Source organism: Lepidothrix coronata, unplaced genomic scaffold (assembly GCF_001604755.1).
Source record: "Lepidothrix coronata isolate B3197 unplaced genomic scaffold, Lepidothrix_coronata-1.0 Scaffold12, whole genome shotgun sequence".
NCBI lineage: Eukaryota > Metazoa > Chordata > Aves > Passeriformes > Pipridae > Lepidothrix > Lepidothrix coronata.
The window spans coordinates 10,143,607-10,148,728 of record NW_016690192.1 but is presented as its reverse complement, the minus strand read 5'-3'; the positions used below and the strand labels follow the sequence as shown (position 1 = coordinate 10,148,728).

The window sequence follows — 5,122 nt, the reverse complement described above, 5'->3', positions numbered from 1 at the left end:
TACTTAGAAATATGCAATTCTAATTTTAGAGCATGTATTCAATAGGGGGTATTTATTTTTTATGTAAAGAGAATTATTAACTTTGACTTCAAAAATACATCACATGTCAGATTGTGTTTAGAGGCCCTGCAGCAAAAAGAAAAAAACCCTGAATTTTTTTCTTATTTCTATCAAAATACCGCAAATATCCAGTCAGATTCAGATTTAGTTACTCTAGTCCATTCTTAAGTGCTGATTTTTATAATGAGATCAGATATTACCATAGATTTTACAACTGCACACCCAGATAAATGATATTCAGATTATATGCTTGCAAAAATTAGAAGTCCTGAAAATACATCAATGACACTATGAAAATATATCACTATACATTATTTTAAATAAAAATGCTCCAGTCAGTTACAGTAATTTGATACATGAACTATGATATTTCCTCTTGCAGGAATGAGAGTAAACAAACACTACATCAACACGCCAGTGACAGACTCCATGGAAAGAAGTAAGGATGGGGATCATATTTTATCTAAGACAAATGGTTAAGTTGGGTACTTTATGTAAGTCGCTACCAGCTACAGGATTACTTCATGTAACTCACTGTCAGCTACTGCCTCATAATACCTGACAGGGGAATATTAAAATCATCAGTGGGAGAAGGTATGGAAGGTATCTATCCCTTATTCAATGAATTCTAATTAAAAAGTAATTACTGTACAGTGAGGAATCTGCCAGCCTCAGGCTCCTCCCCGCACATAACGTTAGTTTACTCCGTGGCAAAGCGGGAGGTGAGCTGAGGTGCATATGCATATTTACTTACATTTTGCCAGTTACTTAGTTCTAAGTAGTGCCAGACCATGGGAAGTCTTCGGAAATAGTTTTATATCATTTTGCTGAGTGGATCCCCAGAAGACGCTGTGGGGGCAGAGGTGCTACACATCTTCTGTTATAATTGACCTGGGCTTTGAGATTTCTCTGTCATGATGTATCCCAGAAAGGTGCATGATGGGAAGAAACTTGTTATTCCTCCAGCAGTGCCAAATGGACAAGATCAAGTAGGCCTGGGACTTGAAAAAAAGGAAGAAATATTGACAGATAAGTAACCACTCCAGTAAATGACAGGCAGGCACAGGAAGCTTGATTTCCTTGGGATTCAGAGGTAATCTATTAACCTTAAAACATCTCAGTGCAAATGTCATAGTTTTTTTAAAAAATACAAAAATATAAGATGTTTAATTGAAATCATTAAGTCTATTTTGATTTCTTTTCTCCTTGCAAGTTATCAGAGTGGGAACAAAAATCCACCCATGACTAAGAAAGCTAAACTCAGACTTAATTCAGCCCAAAATATTTATTCATCAGATTACCAGAAATGTATCTGTAATATAGCTCAAGAACTTTAAAGGTGTCCTCTGAGAAGGTGTCATTTTTTATGGCTCTGTGACTGGCATTGAAACATTTGATTTCAAATTCTTTGGATAGTAGCTCATCAACAGCCAGGAAAATGCTCGGACAAATTGACATCAATAAGGTGGACTGGACTAATTAAGAGCAGAATTTGTCTCTTGAGACTACTGTCTCATTTAGCGCACTCAGTGCCAGCCCAGCCCATACCGATGCATGTCCTGGGGCCCAGGAGAAGAGGTCTCCTGGCTGCTGTGTACACACACACCTGGTCTCATATCCCAGACTCAGGATGAAGTGCTAGTTCTCCATGCTGGCACGATCCACAACAAAAGAATTACAAGTACTCTGGATTTAGGCTCCATTATAGAAGATTTCTGTAATTTCTACTTTAAGATGCTCTCATCTTCCCACTGCTTGCAGCTGGGAATTCTCTTGCACTGAGGTATCCTCTTGTCCAGAAGCAGCTTTGCTACCTTACCCAAAATTCTGTTGACATTTGGCTGAGGTTCCAGTTAAAAAAATCATTCCTGCTCTCCCCTGTGTGTCCCTCCTGTTGAATTTTTGTATCCTGTGAGGCTCTCTGGGTCAGCCACATCCAGACTCATGGCACAGCAATATAGCACATTGCCTCGGGCCCTGCAAAAGAGGTTGCTGGAACAGAGAGGGAAGTAGGATGAAGAGGCCAAATTCTCTCCACCTTGCAACTCTCTAGACAGCCTATATTCCTCCTACAACCCATTCTCATCCTCTGTTGCAGGACCAGCACAAGGAAAAAGCTTCAAAACAATGGAACACAAAAGGAAAAAGGGGATGAATTGCCTTGACCTCACCATGCAGTCTACCTCCAATCATTCTTAATTGACATCTTCCTTGCTACAGTTAAAACAGATTACACTTTGATCTATCTACCCTTGAAAATCGATTATTTATATGAATTGAACACACGGCACAATAATTCCCTCCTTCCTTTCCATAACTTTTTTCATATTTGTTGAAGTCTGTTACACTCCCTCAGTCTCTTTCTCCAGGTTAAATCACACCACTCACTCAATCTTCCCTAGTAGATTATGTTTTCCAGACCACTAGCTGTTTCTGTTCTTATCCTCTGGACAGTTTCTTATTGATCATCCACTTCTGGAGATTTGTTTCCTGTTCTGCCATGACAGCAAGCCAAATAAGGTAACAGTTGGTCCTGGAAATTAGTTATGTTGAAGAAAGAGAGACATTTACTGCTCACTCAGCTTGGTAGAGACTCACAGGTCTCTAGAGATACAGGTTTGGTCTCACAGATCCATTTTACCAAGAATGGAGTTTAATTCTGGGTGGATTAAGACCCCAAGACATATGTTCACCATGATTTACAGGAGTAATCTGTTAAGCTTGAGGAGACACAATGTGTAATTCAAAATTACATCTGCATCTTTACAGAAACAAATTTGCATCACCTACAATATACCTACAAAAAATCCCCAAAATACTGCTTAATATTTTCAATAACTTAAAGTTTTAACTTTTTTTTCCTATTGTACTTATATGTTAATATAATTAAATTATATTCCCTTTTGATATCTTCTCCTCTTAGGTTACATGACACCTGATTCTCATTTATATCAGGACTGCTTTTGGCTTGCTCTTGATAATAGCATGTAGATTAGATACAACAAAATATACTCTCACCTAAATGTCCCTCTACTCTGTCAGAGTGATGTAACATAGCATTAGTGTAAATGAATCCTAGACCTCAACTTTGTAGATCTATGTTGACTTTTTTAAGTCTGAGGTCTTAGTATGATGTAATTGTATTTTCAGTAAAGTATTATCATATTCTTAATGCCGTAACATACATTTTCATAAAATAGTAATGTAGGTTTTCCAGTGCATAATTTGGTGGCTTTGGGAATTAGAAGAGGGACTGTGTTGAATCTGGATTCTGAAATATGCCTTAATACCTACTTGCTAATTATTATCAGGCCATCTGCAATGCTCTGCAGTCACTTTATGAGAGATCTCTCTTGACCTATCCTGCGTTTGTCCACTACACCCACCCTTTCCATCAGCTCAGCACGGACCCAGTATTACTCAGTTTTTTCATGCTGTGAGGGGTTAGGTGAGGCAAAGGCTCGCACACCAGAGTCTTATTCTATCTCCTAACTCTTTTTCTGTCCACCTAAAGTCTCCTAATTGTAACCATGAAGAACATAATGGGAAAAGTGTATCGACTTGTTTAATTTAAAACAGGGTATGTGAACTATCTTTACAATAACTACTTGTTTCAATAATTTATAACTGTGATGCTATACCTGACAAAATGATTCAGATAACTAGAGCAATGTGCACTTTAAGTTTAAAGTCAAGGTCTTCCTTGCTCATTTTAATGACTTCTCTTGTGCACGAGATATTAATATTCCTGTGAGCAAACATAGCACTGACTCATTAATCAATAGGGGCTGGCTCCTCTACATAATAACAATAGCTGTACTAGATAATTAACTTTTGTTCCATTGGCTTTAGTTTGTACATAATTTCCAGTGGCTGACACTGGTTAATAAAAAGCTTCACAGATGACAGACACCTTTTAAAACTCTTTTTACTTGTTTTGGAAAATGATCCACACCTACTGACATAAGAAAAATACAGTGTTGGTGTCGGTGTGTGTCCATGCCATATTTAAAAGGAGGCAACTGACAATAAATAAAAGACCTAATAAATATTGTAAGGCTTCAGTGAGTCCTGCTGTTAAATTGTAGCATAGTGAAGGATTTGCATTTTCCTGTCATGTAGTTATAAGACTAGAGATAAAGGTATGTCTACAATTATATGAGTATTCTAGGCAACTGGCAGATTTCTTCAGTCCAGATTGGGATAAGAAACACATATGTTTCTGCACCAGCTTTTTTTCCACAAACACGTTTTTAATATTAGGGCAAGTTCACCAAAAGTGGCAACAGCAGAAACTCTACTGTAGCGCAGAGAGAGTTATAGAGTGAGGTACAGCACTGTCTGTGCCAGAACACAAATGAAAAAGTAACTTTAAATCCAAAATTTTGGTTACTCACTTTGCAAGATGGCTCCAGAGACAGCTGCAGCGGCATCTTCCAGGACTCATGGACTACGGCACAGGGACAGGTGTGTGCAGCACGGAAGAGGGAACTCCTAGGGCATGGCCACTCACAGACAGCCACCATGAGACACCAGGGACGGATGGCTCTTCGCCCAGCCTATCATTTCCCTTGCTTCCATCATTAAGGATTTTCAGTCAATGTTACTTATGCTTTCTTCCTTAAAAAAACCCCCCAAAACACAGGGGGAGCCAACTTGATGTCATTAGCAGAGCAGACTGGAGAGGGAGAAATACAGGACCTGGAGTCTTCAAAACCTACTTTTCTTCCAAAATGAAAGTAAATTTTTCTTTAGAAATAGAAGAAATCTTAAATCACTTAATGCTTTCTTTTGATGTATTACATGTTTAAATTGTCTTGTCATCTAGAGTATAACAGCATTAAATAAACCACACACATGAGAAATTTGAAAAGCAAAAATGGAAATACTGTATTTCATAAATATCGATCTGTCTGCCAAATATTGAGTTTCTGACACCCCTATATCTCTTTCTGACTGATATGGGTTGTTGGGGAAGTCAGTCTGGTATTCTTTCAGAGATGATGGAAGTGCATTTTCTGAAGAAAATAATGTCCCACTGACTTTTTGTTAGCTAGATATT

The 5,122-nt window shown here is 38.1% G+C and overlaps 1 long non-coding RNA gene across 1 annotated transcript; it reads right to left on the bottom strand.

Moving 5' to 3' along the window:
• Positions 1–819: 819 nt before the first annotated feature.
• LOC108492720 lies at positions 820–4,800 on the bottom strand. The gene is made up of 3 exons (XR_001873198.1): positions 4,458–4,800; positions 1,880–2,037; positions 820–1,061 (listed from the first exon to the last, which is right to left on the bottom strand). It is a non-coding gene; the product is annotated as an uncharacterized LOC108492720 (long non-coding RNA).
• Positions 4,801–5,122: the final 322 nt, after the last annotated feature.